This window comes from Periplaneta americana, chromosome 17, assembly GCF_040183065.1.
Source record: "Periplaneta americana isolate PAMFEO1 chromosome 17, P.americana_PAMFEO1_priV1, whole genome shotgun sequence".
Taxonomy (NCBI): Eukaryota; Metazoa; Arthropoda; class Insecta; order Blattodea; family Blattidae; genus Periplaneta; species Periplaneta americana.
Genome location: NC_091133.1, coordinates 63,575,834 through 63,591,212, shown reverse-complemented (window position 1 = coordinate 63,591,212; position 15,379 = coordinate 63,575,834). Strand labels below are relative to the sequence as shown.

The following is a 15,379-nucleotide window of genomic DNA, read 5'->3' as shown; positions in this document are numbered from 1 at the left end:
CGGCTCGACAGTGGCCTATTGTGCATCCTGAATTATGGGATGAATGAGAATGAAGTGTACCAGCCCACTGGCCAAATGAAACCCTCACCCGCACAACCAACGGGCTCCCTACACCCCCGCCTTAAGTTCATACCACCAAGGTGACCAGCAGCAGAGGATCCATTCCGCCAGCCCTTTTAAGGTGTCGAAGCGCCCTCGGAAGTGCTCTTAAGCAATGAATCCTGGCAGAGATATAGGGAAAGACTTGGAACCCAGAGACAGTTTCGGAGAGGACGCTCCTCCTGTAAGCGAATGAAGATATGAGTCATGACCTGAATTTTCCCATATGATGAAGATGAATGAAATGTTATGAAATCTAAATTCTTTTTCTACAGGGAAGACAAAGAGAATGGACAGTTACAATGAAAATTCCAACCCGGAATTTGCCTAAGTAATTGTGGAAAAGCACGGAAAAACCACAGTCAGGTTGGTCGGTCCGGGGATTTGAGCCGCCGATCTCCTGAATGCGAGTCCCGTGCGGAACGCATGAATTACCTTGCATTTCTTTAGAAAAGGAGCTCAAAAAATAAAGTATATACCTATAGTAATGTCATTCTAAACTTGATAAAGAATCTGAATTTTGGATAAAAATGAAAGCGTGTAATGAGAAATTATGTGAAACCCTCGTGACACCGTGACACTTATTTCTTTCTAATTCTCAGTCTATCTCACAATATTTCGAACATAGCGTATTATGAGGCTACATAAGATTCAAGACGACTCAACTGGTGAATATTGTAATACATGTGGCATGCTTATAATACCTGAAGTTAAGAGCAGTAAGATACAGTGTGATCGAAAAGTCCTTCCGCAGCAGTATTAGTTCTAGTAATCCTAGAATACAACCCTGTAGAAAGTTGGCACTCCCCTAATCATTCCGGTTTGACAACCTCACATCTCCAGTTCATCATATGCTTAGCAGTCAGTGCTGCCACTTGAATTCTCTACCAAATACACTTAAATTCTCTGCCTAGTGGATTCTCGGCTACACAAGCACTGCGGAGAGACTTCTCGATTGTTTCGAAAAGTTGAAAACTCTCCATTTTGTGGTGAAATGAATTAAAAATTTGTGTTCAAGAAGGCGAGATTTAGTTTGGTCTTTATCTACTGTTGTAGTCCACACCTGTGGAGTAACGGTGAGCGCGTCTGGCTGCGAAACCAGGTGGCCCGGGTTCGAATCCCGGTCGGGGCAAATTACCTGGTTGAGGTTTTTTCCGAGGTTTTCCCTCAACCCAATACGAGCAAATGCTGGGTAACTTTCGGTGCTGGACCGGCATTATCACCTTCATTCCACTCAGACGCTAAATAACCTAGATGTTGATACAGCGTCGTAAAATAACCCAATAAAATAAATCTACTGTTGTTGAATCACAAAAAACGTTCAAATTCACAAGACAGTAATTGTTCTTGATTTATGTATCAAAACAAGACTATGATCAATAAGAAAGACTTAAGATATATTCTGTAATAAGTGATACTTAGTAATTGAGGTTATCTCATTTGGAGATAAATGGAAATCTACATCTGTCTTATCGGATTCACTTCCCCATTCCATAAAAATAGTACATAGGAGCTCAATCACACAAGTCGTGTAAAATAAGACACGTTTCATTCCACATGTCTGGAAAATTAATGAGCCCTTATACAATTAATTATTGTTAATTATTTTATCATACTATGCAAAACATGTATTCGGGAGTTTCAGCTTTGATCCCTGGGGTCTGTAATCCAGATTTAGATTATTCCTGATTTTCCAAGTCTCTTCAGAGGAAAGTAGGAATAATACAGACCTAGAAACAAAATTTGGGCCACATAAATTTTCAAAGTTCCAGTTGTAACATACTGCGCATGCTCAGAAAGCAATATATTTCTTCACATTTAAAGGACAAAACCGAAATTCTTTCTATCATTTACTATCATAATAAACTGCTCTATTAAATTGACTGAGCATATTGGAAATTAAATCAATGGCTTTCCCAAAACATGCTATGATATGTTTCATATAAAACAATATGTATCTCGGAAAGGAAGCAAAAACGAGCAAAACAGTATTAAACTTTTAAGTTTTAAATATCTCAAAGAATATCCCTCTGAAAATGACATTACTTACGGGTCACCTGTATATATATATAGGACGATGGGGTACACTTGAATGAATATAAAACCTATATTACGCTTTGTGATTAACTGCAAGGTTAATTAGAGAATTAAGTTGGAAGTTCCAGCAGTCCGGCAACCACGCTACTAACAGTCTCCTTTCATATCGCAATACGAGGTCAACGAAATCAGCGTACGTAAACTGGCTCGCGCCTGCTTCTTTATTTACAACGTTGCAATGTTGTGGCATCGTTCAGTGGCTTGAAATTAATGGTTTTTAAATTAAATTTACACGAAAACCGTTCACGCCATTGAAATATTCCAGAAGCATAAATGATTATTTATTAGATTTTCTATCGAGATGAAAAAAATCACGATCCAACTCGCAATAGTTACCGAATAAGAGCGTGTTAAACATTCGGGGGGGGGGGGATTTTTTTTTTTTTTTTTTTTTTTTAGAAAACTATGAACTTTTCACCATTATGGTATCACATTTTTTATTACACACAACATGAACTATTCGCTCTAAGATTCTGCAGGGTTTATTTCATTTCCACCACACACGCACGGACGCACGCACGCACACACACACTGTGTTATCAAACCCAACCATTTCTTTGCAGGAATTGACTAACCAATGATAGGAAATAATATTAATCTGTGTTTTCCATGTTCATGATATACGTTGAGTCTGGTATTCTATCCCAATATTGAGCAGTTTCATTATATGACTAATGCCAATATGTGTGTCAATAAAATTTAACCTATCTTTAACCCCTAAGATGAATTTAAAAGTTTCCATTTGGGAAGCTTTCACTTTCTCCTTCATTGTATCAGTGTCTCACTACCATATATATTCCTGTTACTGTTAATTTTAGATTCAGATGAATTTTTAAAGGAAACCGTAAGTTTTTCGAGGTGAATGATCTGTAAGATGCCAAATACAGTTCTCTCTATTAGTCTATTGTAACATGTGACAAAGCGGTTGTGTGGGTTCAAATTATGTTTATGGCACTTCGTTTGAAAGAACTGGAAATGTAGGTGTGTTATACATCTCAAAGAGGAAGTTTCTGTTCTGCCAGCCCACGTGGCACCGTCGTGTTCTTACAACTCTCGAGCGAATTAAGACACATGTGAGAAAATGCTGCCCACGCACGTCCCAATCAGCTGATACAAAAAGTCCAATGCAATGTACAAAGAGGTTGTTGACTCCTTTACGTAACCTCCTCACCTCTCCGAAACTAAGTTTATGGTTTCTTAGCAGACACATAATCATTCCATTCACGGACTATTGTGTGCAATTTTCAATTGACATTGAGGCTGTAAGACTTTCTCCCTGGAGTGATACGATTTCCAATACTATTGTCATTGTGACGCAATTCAGCATAGAAGCTCCCGTTCGATATGCAGTACATTGTGTATGAATTTAGTTCTCATTCAATTTCATTGCCTATTATTGGGGTGTCAAAGTGGTCCAAATTTTGTTACACTGTCACGTAGATGGTTCACGTTCAAGTACAGGTGAGGCCCGAGGGTTATTATGGAAAAAATATAGTAGGACTATATAGAGAGTCGTGTGGTGAACAAGGTTGTGATTTTCTCGAGTTCTCCCACGTTAGGCATCAACATCACTCCGCCCAGTCTCCATTCCATTATATATATATATATATATATATATTTTAATTCAGTAGGTTATTTTACGATGCTTTATCAAAATCTTAGGTTATTTAGCGTCTTAATGAAATGAAGGTGATAATGCCGGTGAAATGAGTCCGGGGTCCAACACCGAAAGTTACCCAGCATTTGTTCATATTGGGTTGAGGGAAAACCCCTGAAAAAACCTCAACCAGGTAACTTGCCCCGACAGGGAATCGAATTCAGGCTGCCTGGTTTCGCGGCCAGACGTGCTAATCGTTACTCCACAGGTGTGAACTCCATTATATTATTCCATAGCATTCCCTAATCTCCTACTGGCGACGTGCGGAGGGCACTGGTTTAGAGACAAATGGGACTGCTTGTTTAGAAACTTGAAGGGTAAAAATAATAGATCTACTATGATCCGTCCCAGGGATCTGTGGAGTAACTTCGCGCATATGGGAGCGAAGTCTATCTGTGCCGAAGTGTATTACGGGCAGCATCAGCTCGAGTACGTTAAGGGGTAAGATGCTCGTGGTAGAAGGTAGAGTAGAGATCACATAGAAATTATCCCCTACTGCAAGCGATTGCTCGCTTCGTTCAAGCAATACCTCCCACAGAGCAGTCATTGGTCCCATCCCTCCCACATACCACTTGCGCAGAGGTCTTGTTTCGTCTTTCTACTCCACAGATTCCTGGGACCGACCATAGGTCGCCGTGCTGTGTCATAGTAATCCTCAATAATACATAAATATATAGTATAAGCACGAGATCACTTCAAAAGTATTTTTAATAGGTTATGTTCTACTCATTTGTCTTTTGAGTTGCTAGGCAACTGGAGATTTGTTTATATATATATATATATATATATATATATATATATATATAATAAGCAATACATGTTACAAATGTAATATAGCAACACTAATAGTAAGAGGAATAAAACTTAAAAATAATAAACACCTCTTCTCTTGTCATTTTGAAAACCACCATGGTTAGTTATAAACTAGAAAACAAATATCTTCCTCATTTCTTGTTGCTACATTAATCTTCCTCGGTAGTTGCTTCATCAGATATTGTAGGCTCTGGATTCACTAGTTCAGATCTAGTGAACTTAAGTTCCATCATACCATTACAAGTTTCTCTAACCTTTCTGGACACAGCCTATTTCTGAGTTTTGTATGAATGTTGCCCTGAGCGGACCAGTTTCTTTCGCATGCAGCCGAAGAAGATGACACAGTTAATATTCGTGAAGCAACTGAATATAAAGCCTGTCCAGAACATAAGCCTTTCACCACAGACTACTGTTTCAAAATGATTCCAAATTCTTGAACGAGGTCTCAATGTATTCATGAGCTTACACAGTACAGCATCACGACACGACTGGTTAGGGTCTACAAGCGCGCACTGAACTGATTGAGTAATATTATACATACAGATTTTATATTATCATAATTTTCTCTAACATGCAATGCACGGGTCTTCTGACCGTACGTGCTTTGTACCCAAAACAAGTCCTCCTTTGTAGGTCCCCCCACCTATGATTACATCCGATTACTCTCTAAAAGAACGCACATATTAAAATGGAAATGGCACAATAAAACCCATTATATAATATATCCTAACCTAAAAGACATAAAAGTGTACAGTTGGGTAGATACTATTATCCCTTCCTCAGTTCGCGTCATAAACTTGAACAGCTGAAGTTCTGATCTTTCTCGCCTTCAAGATGAACAATCCAGTCTTTTGTTTCCATTCTCTATTCCCCATGAGGTCAAGACATGCAAGAGAACTCCTATTCTGACTTAGCATCGAGGGTGGTAGATATTTTCTCCGTACATGTTCCAATTCGACACACTGTAATAAAATATGTTTATAGGGGTCCTTTTCTCTGCAAAGAGGACAAAGACGCTCCCCATAGCATACGCCAACAACCCTAGCGCCTAGTGTATGCAAAATGGATGGCATATATGATGTTTGAAATTGCATTCAATAAATCCAATTAATCCTAGTAAACAGGGTTTTAAATCCATAAAAACCTATGTATATGGATTTAAACGGATTAAAACAGGTTTTTTACATCACTATGCATGACACAAATTAAATGATCGACTTAATGAAGAGCCGATAAAATGACCGTTGACTGACTGAATGACTTACCTATCAACCAACAGACTGACCAACTTACTTAACCGGCTGACTTAATGATAGACTGAATAATCAAACCACTGACTGAAAGAATTGACTGGCTGATTGAACGACTGACAGATTGATCGAATGACTTTATATAAATTTTTACATAAAGAAGAGGCACCATTGAGGCCCAAACTTTGAAGTTTATGACAATGACGCTTACCAGATATTACACTGGAGGAACGCTCAACACGACGAACTGCGAATGAACTCAGGGGACATGTTCGCTAAAATCAGGATGTGCACCGGGTGACAACTCACCAACTGTCTGTGATGGTAGCCACAGAGTGTAATCATGTAGGTTCTAATCTAATCTCAATCAATTAGAATGTACCGATAATATGCAGTGCTTGGGTGCTCCCGTATCTGCCAGCTCGACCTTGGAGCGTGGTAATTAGTAATTACCATCGATAAATATGTGTGTACCGAGTGATACATGGAGCCTTATATGCATACGTGACGAATATAGTACTGAATCAGCAGAGTACTAGATATTACTAGATATAATGACTTCTTTGTAAGCACATTTTTATGTCTTCGGACTGAGATTACACTAGAGAGATTGAGTTGACATTCAGAAAATACATTTTTATACTATAACGATATACAGTAGTTAATGGAAGAATAAACGGTATATTATACATCAAGCAAAATAACTTTCGGGCCATAACAGCTTAGTAAAAGAACATTTTAAGAATAATTACATGAAATATTTCAAGTCAATAGACAACAAATTCGCAATAACAAAAATATCAGAATCATACTCGTACTGCTAACGATAGATAAACGTTCCGTTTCCTGTGGAAATAAAACTCTTCCCCGCATTGTCTCTATCTAATGTACGCACATCAAATATTCACTCCATTTCAAAGCTACGTCAACCCAGGACTCAAATAATAAAACGGTTTTAACTGCGCTTGTTAAAATAACACAAGTCCGAGAATAAATGCATACGAATATGAAAATATGAATTCAAATAATACTATTTCTGTAACGAGAGGCAATTACTCGTATTTCATCCATCATAATTACATATTGGTAAAAGGATTTTAGTTCAATTTTAAACAGCAGGGGCCCTAGAGTAAAAAATAAATATCATTATTCTGTAGGTTGTACAGAGTGTTTGACTTAAGCCGATTAGTTTTGCTGAAGCAGCCCAAATAACAGTCGAGACATGTGGGAGGTATTTATTGGTTTCGTAGGCGTGACCAGGTGTGGGTATAGCCACAGTAGGCCGATAAGTTCTGTATTCATACAGTAAGAAAAGTTCGCCCCATGTATTGTGGGTCCCTATCACCACTGCAGGGCGCGTCCTCAGGTTGCGGATCGAGGAGACGGCCTCCAGATATGGAGGGTAGCTGTGAATATATTGAATAAGCAGTCGCGGACAGCCGATGAGGGGTGGTCCTCCAGCTTGGGGGTTGGGCGAAGGGCTAATAACCCATCACCGTAAAAACAGCTTGTTACGAATCTTCAAATAAGCCTCGGAATGGGACTGATTCTCTGGCACGACCACAGCAAAGACCTTTAGGGAGGCCAAGACGTAGATGGGAAGATAATATTAAAATGGATTTGAGGGATGTGGGATATGATGATAGAGAATGGATTAATCTATCTCAGGATAGGGACCAATGGCGGGCTTATGTGAGGGCCGCAATAACCTCCGGGTTCCTTAAAAGTCAGTAAGTAAGTAAGTAAATAAGTAATTAAGTAAGTAAGTAAGAAAAGTTAGCCAATTCTTCTACCAGAAAGAATGCATGCGCATACAGCTAGCGATCCAAGTGACAAATAACTAACACTAATGAAAAACTTAGTTGTTTATATGTTATGGTAATGAAACAGAAGCGAAAGATTTCTTAAAAGAATGGAAGTTTCGAAGGAACCGTATTCTTCAGGCTTTAAATTGCAGCAACAAGAAAGGACGAAACACTGAATTGCATTTTTTCGCTTTCTCCAAAGAGCCAACACAATCCATAGACTACATATTTTAGCGGTTAGCGAGTCTGGCAGTGAAACCAGGTGGCTCGGGTTCGATTCCCGATCGGGGAAAGTTACCTGGTTGAGCTTTTTTCTGGGGTTTTCCCTCAATCCTATACGAGCAAATGCTGGGTAACTTTCGGTTCTGGACCCCGGACTCACTTCACCGGTATTATCACCTTCATCTCATTCAGACGCTAAATAACCTAAGATGTTGATGAACCGTCGTAAAATAACCTACTAAAAAAACTACATATTTTAGTGTAGGACTCACTGCAAACATCTTATAAATGAGAATATTATCTTCAAATTCACAGATAACACACACCAGATGCTCTTCTTTCTTTTTGTTATCAGCTTGCATCATTTACCGCTGATAGCGCCACATAAAAACATTTTTGTGACGAATTATTGAATGACCCATGTATTTATGCGGAATAATAAAACAAAGTTTGAAATGAACTAAGAAGAAAACACAATATGTGAAGTTCTAAGATAGCAGATCCAGCATTCTTATATGGGTCACAACACTAGATATTAACGAAAAAAGAGGAACAAAGAATAGAGCATCGGTAAAGAGGTCCCTGAAGACTTTAGCTGGTTACACAATAAGAAAGACCGAGCAGAAATTAGAACAGAATTAAATATTTTGAAACGTACAGACAAAATCTTACAATAAAGGGAAGACTGGATAGAATACAAAAATAGAATGGATCAGAGACGACTTTCGAAGAATATACTTAGCTGCAAAGCATTACGACGAAGAAACTTCGGAAGGCCTAGTCTAAATCGAATAGAAACCTTCGTGACATTGAAACCGACTTGACGCCTAATACATACTGTGGTTGAAGATCAATGACCGAAGATATTATTTAAAAAAAGAAGCACTTTCATCGCTGGCAGATGTGAATCAATGAGTCTGGGTAATATTTTGAAAAGTAATCAGGATTTGAATTTTTATGTCTTATAACACATTAAATTTAAATTCCCTCATAGCCTACATTATCAAAAGTAAAATATTGTAAATATGTTTTTTTCTTAAATAGTCGATTGAAATAAATGTTTTCTTACATAGTAAAAACCGGTATTTGAACGTTGAAATCTGAAGGTTTAACGCTGTCCGGAAACCATAGTTACTAGTTTGAGTCTTGTGTATGGCATGAATGTATTTCTGTTATCAATGTGATTCCTGTATAATTTCACGCACTTACTTAGCACTGTTTCCAAGTAACGCTACTCTATGACTCAAACGCGCCTGAATTTAGCAAGACTCATTAACTTAATTTACTACGTTGTGCGAAGTGTTATAATGCTTTACGAGCTAAAGCTTCGACACTGTCGAGCTACTCGACTATCGACTGGCTACATTGACTCGGTTGCACTTTAGGCGTGAATTCCACTACTTAAACCAATGTTTTACTATCTGAGAAATTCTACTAAATGAATGGGTGTGAAAATTTTTGTAGATAAAAATCCCATATCTAATTACGTCTTTTGTGTATTTAGTGCAGATCGCAAAACTGATAAAGGTAACACTCTTCTAGGAGTATAAACTTCTCTATTGATGAATCTTTATTGACATGTTAGGACCGATAAGTTACTGATTAAAGCGAATGAACTTTCAATTAGAACCGTCTGTAACTTATCACACTCTAAATACATTTAATTACAAGATATATATTTTGAATTTATTAAAGCAGTGTAGAACGTTTTCGACTCGGTAAGTCATTATCAGGTCGCTTGGATACATTTAAGAACACTTAAATTTGTATACTGTGGTGATTTACAAAGAGAGTACATGATATTTTTAATCTGAGACCTATTTGAATTATTACAGTAAAAGCTTTTGAAGTTTAACGTCATAGACAAGTTTAAAACAACGTATAGATAGTTTAACCTGTGACAATGGTTAAAATTAAAATTAAGATCAATGTACATTCATCTTTTTGAGTAGTTTTAAGCAAGTGTACAATAGGATTACACAATATATAGTCCTGTGTTTGAAACTGGTACGTGAACATGTTATATTGATGACGTAGCTACGTACCAGTGACATGAGAAAATTAAAAAATAAATAAATAAATAAAAATAAAAAATAATAAATTCTGTTTGAGATTTAATTTTGATATGATGTACATTTACGTGGAAGAAACTACTCAGTCTACTTACAAATAATATTATCGAGAGAAGGGTGTTGAAGATTCAACTGTTACTCATGCACTGATCGTCTAGGCTTAATATTGATCGTTACTATCAATATTAATTTTATGGTATTTTGAATCGTAAAGATTGTTTAACAGAAGTGCATCTATGTAAGTAAAATACGACTTAACTGCCGAGCATCTTTTATATTACACTTAACGGGCTAGACAACCGTCTCATTTAACATCTCACCCACCGTTTTCTTTTTTCATTAAATAGTGACAACTCCTTAAAATATCCATCTCTCACTTTTCCTTGTATAGTTCTTTGGCTTGCTTGTTCTGCTTCTACGAATATTTCGTGAGGAATTTCAATGCAATCCATTTATACAAATTAATCTCAGACAAAACCACTCGTAGTAAACACTTTTGTTTTATTTTCCTACCATAATAAGCGATGACGACGTTTTCCTTATTGTAATAACTGATTAAGACGTTTATCAATTGTTATTTTATTTACAAATTCACAATAATTTGTGTTCCAACAAAATACAATATACAATTATTAACTTATTTTCTCTTAAGATATACGATTCAAAATTCTATAAAAACGTTGTACAATACATGACCGTTATAAGAACTCAACATGCTCACAGGGATAACTAAACTCGCTGTCGCTCATTAGTTAAATTCCATGCTCGCATGTTAAGTTCTACCCTAGATCATATATGCCCAGATTGCTCGGCGTTATAGGTTTTAACGGTAACAACTTTTGTCAGGTTTACTATGGTGCCATCTAGTTGTTACATAAGGAATCACGTCATAACTCCCTTTGAATTGCATTAGCGACTGTACTGCCATCTCGTGTTCGTTTACGGCGGACTGGTGGCGATCCTGGCAGTTGTTCTCTTCAAAGTGAAACCGGTTTTAACATAGGAAAGAGCTATCTATATGTGATCTGGGGTTTTACATAACGGTCTTGTAACGTAAATTTCGAGATCAGTCTGATATTAGCTGTAAAGAATTTGGCTAGTGGACCTGAATATTAATAACGGCACAAGTAGCCTCTGATTTCGTAGTTCTCAATGAAAGGGAATTCTTAATGGATACGGAGTGAGTCGAGCCTTTATCGACTATTAAATAATGCAGTGGCATACGGGACCGCGGCCTAGAGACCAGGATTCGATTCCGATCAAAGTGTAGTGATTTTACTTTTTTATCCAGACGATTCTGAGTTCCATGCACAGCATAGAAGAATATTTCAATTTGGAAATGCATCTCCGATATCTATATTCATGGGTCAGTATGTTGGAATATTTGCATTACAGTCATAAAACAATAGTTAATTATTTTCATTTCTATACAATGACTCTAATTATTTGTAAACAAAATGCTATACACGGCTTTGCATCAGTAAAGAACCTCGTCAACAACATGAAATAGAAACTTAAGACGAGAAATATAGGCATGAGCATATAAGTTTGATTCCTAACTGCAATAAACTGGTATATATGCTTATTTTATCACCAAAGAGCATCAACGTAAACAAAGCCAAATCTAATTTGTATTGGAGAAGAAGTAGAATCATTGAAATTTGAAAATGTAGGTACCTCGTACAGGACGCATCGAAATAGATAATTTTAGAAATTATTGAATAACAATTCAAAATATATTTACCCAGACTAGGGAAGCTGTAATTGAATCGGAAAGTATAAAAGGTAACATGTTACAAAAGGAAAAGAAAAAAATTTACAGGACATAATAACAACTTTCTAATTCTTGCAAATTATGCTGCATATACATATAAAAATTAAGTTTCCCCTGCCAGTCTACATATTTTGGAACAAGTAACTTAATTTCTATATTTATACAGAATATGATTTGCAGGAATTAAAAAGTTTTTATTGTCACATTTAAAATTTGTTTTTTGTATTTTTGCATTTTCCAACCGAATTATATGTCTTAAATATTATTTGGTGAAGTGAAAACATAACAGAAGATAAAAATGATATATTTATAAAACTATTATATTGAATATTTTTACATAAGGGTAAGATATTTGACAATTATCGACCAGGAACGTCCACACCTATGGAGTAACGGTTAGTGCGTCTGGCCGAGAAACCAGGTGGCCCGGATTCCATTCCTGGTCAGGACAAGTTACCTGGTTGAGATTTTTTCTGGGGTTTTCCTTCAACCCAATATGAGCAAATGCTGGGTAACTTTCGGTGCTGGACCCCGGATTCATTTCACCGGCATTATCACCTTCATCTCATTCAGATGCTAAATAACCTAAGATGTTGATAAAGCGTCGTAAAATAACCTGTTAAAGTAATAAAAAAAGTCAACCAGGAACTTGAACAAAATTATATTTACAGAGTGTTCCGAAACTATTCGTTCAAATTAATACAGAAGGTAGAGAACATGAAAACAAATATATTTCGATAACGAATCGATGGATCGGCCGAGGTGGCCCCGTGGCCTGGCCACCCAGGTCACCTGACCTCACGTGTCCGGATTTCTTCCTCTGGGGGCATATGAAGCAGCTGGTGTATGAAACCGTTGTGGAAACAGAAGAAGACCTCGTCGCTAGAATTACTGTCGCTGCTGATGCCATTGCGGACATGCCAGGTATCTTCGAGCGGACACGACAATCAATGGTCCGACGATGTACTGCGTGCATACAGGCTAATGGTCGCGCATTCGAGCAGTTCCTGTGAATGCCACTGATGTAATTAGCATGCTAAACTACCTTCTGTGTAAATCGTCCCTAGGATCAGAAATTGCCTTCAGGGACCATATGTACCATTACAAAATATATTTGTTTTGATGTTCTCTACCTCCTGTATTATTTTGAACGAATAGTTTCGGAACACTCTGTATAGAACTGAATATATTACAGAGGTCAGCAGAAAAATCCAGGGTAGAGAAATTAAACATGAAATAATTATAAAAGAAATTATCGGAGTGAAAGATAATCTGGATATTTTAGACGTTGTTGAAGAAGAAGATATTGCGTTGATTTATACATGTTTAAAAATGACCAATAATGGAAAAAGAAGATTCCAAAATATAGACTTGGCTGGAAGGAGTTGGAGTAGCAATGAAGTCCAGAGATTTAAAAGAAGACCAGTGGATGGACAGAGTGGAATGGCGTTTGGGTACCAGGAAGACAGAAAACTTTTTAATTTTCAGGTTATACTATTTATAAATTGAAGTCAATTTTTATTGTTGCTTGCCATTTGGTGTTTCTTTGTGTTAGTTTCTTCTGACAAGAAATCCAGGTCTTTGCGATAATACAAAACTTATTAGAACATCGATTAAGTTTAGTAGGAGATTAATAATTAAGCGAATAACTCACAGAGTGACAGCCAAGCCTACGCCTGGCATCCTCTCAATGCCAAATTATAGTTTACGGGCCCGGATTCCCATTACCGGACAATAGCTCAGCACCTCCGCAGTGCTGTGAAGTAGTTTATGCGTCCCGACGCCATTGTGCGGTGCTGTGTAGATTATATTATACGGACATCTCATTAGTAAAATACAGAGCTGAAGTACTGTACTGGGGATTATAGCAGCCCACACGTTAACCGAGGGGCCACAACAGGTGGTCCATGGACCCTTCTGATACTGCTTACAATAACTAAGGTAGCGATAGCGGTCAGAAATATGATTCCGGGATTTGGATACAGATTACCGTAATTTCTGCTTCAGTACAAACAGTTCAATAATATGTGCTCACAAAATATTTTGGGCAACAAAAATAACATCCATAGAGATAGGCTATTCTTTTTTCTTCGCCCGTTTTATCTCCTTTTTAATATCGACTCACAATCCAATTCAGTGTAAGGGACGGATACACAGGGTGAATCTTCTCATCCTGTGGATTGATAACTAGGCAAACCTGTATTTTGCAGACGATGCTAAATGCAGTTGCTCACATCGTATTCACCAGCCTGTCCGATAAGGCTACGGTTGACATCTATTCCATGCTAAATTATCCGTTAAATTACCCTAAATAAAGACTACCTTCAGGTGTCAGTACTTTACGTCAGACCTTCACCGTTAAAGGCCAGCGCGTACATACCTATGCTAGTGGAACACCAGATCAGGGTTGCCAGATAGATTTTACCTAAAGTCGCCAAATCTTGGTGCTAGTGTAGTCCAATGTTGCCAGTTTTTTCTGCTTTAAAAATAAGTAATCTCAATGTATACGTTTTTATAATAATATAATATTGTTACTTTACGCCATATTTATGTAACAAATTTTATAAATTTACTATTTATGGCATACGTTTTGCATTGGTTTTTGTGTCGATTTTCTCAAATTTTCTCCACTTCTCCAATTTCGCACAACACAAGTCAATGTTATACCCCCTACAAATTAAACCAATCTCAATATTAACATCTTTGAAAGAATTAAATATTTAGGGAGCTGAAACAGAAACTAGGATTTGATTGATATGTTTCACGCTGTTAGAAAATTCTCTACAATGCTTCGTCTATAAGTTCCAGTAGCTTATTGATCAGTTTATTGGTCCTCAGATTAATAAATAATAGCGCGTAGACCTACTTCCTGGAGCGAGGAAGAAATAGTGTTATGTTTGTTGAAATATATCTCAAAGATCGGTCACAAGTTCCGCCGCTCAACTGTAATGTTGAGAATAAACATAAACAAATAAATAATAAAGTTTTCTTGGATTACAAAAACAAGTTCCGGCGTGTCATCAATGATAAGTCTAATATTTCATGTCAGTTATTGGATTGATTAGTCAATATATTAGGAATGGACTACTCAGTAAAATAAAATTAATAAACGATTAGTGATTTTTTCTATGTCGCCCAAATTTGCAAAATTCCGGGCAAAAGTCGCCCAAATGAGGTTTCAAAATCTGTTTATGTAGCCCAAAAGGCGAAATAGCGCTATATCTGGCACCCCTGCACCAGATCATGTCATGCCGAGCGGTCAATTCGGCCGAAAGTTATATGACGCAGGGGACTGTGTTTAAGGTATAGTCTGTAAAACGTTGGTACTGCATAAATTCTTAATCCGCAGGGTGAGAAGATTTACGCGGTATCTTTGGACCCACACTGTGAAGACAAGCCGCCTGATAAGAACGTCATAGGGTCACCAATAAGACAAGATATAACACATAAAATGTCATAAACACTCAGTCTCATGGACGAAAGATAGGTAAGTGTCTTCCATCGCAGATAATTTTTTTCCATTACTCAAACCGGAAATCGAACCACAGACTGCTTAAACTGAAAGCGTGTACTCTAATCATAGAAAGAAG

At 37.3% G+C, this 15,379-nt stretch overlaps 1 protein-coding gene across 2 annotated transcripts in view; it reads right to left on the bottom strand.

Moving 5' to 3' along the window:
- LOC138692799 (monocarboxylate transporter 12) overlaps positions 1-15,379 on the bottom strand; it is a 323,250-nt gene that overhangs the window by 35,702 nt on the left and 272,169 nt on the right. Inside the window, exon 1 of one of the 2 annotated variants that reach the window (XM_069816016.1) lies at positions 6,128-6,239. The exons of the other annotated variant lie outside the window; for it this stretch is intronic. The gene's annotated coding sequence lies outside the window, so the exon portion shown is untranslated. Of the gene's footprint in view, positions 1-6,127; positions 6,240-15,379 lie in introns of those variants that run through there. 2 annotated transcript variants of the gene reach the window in all.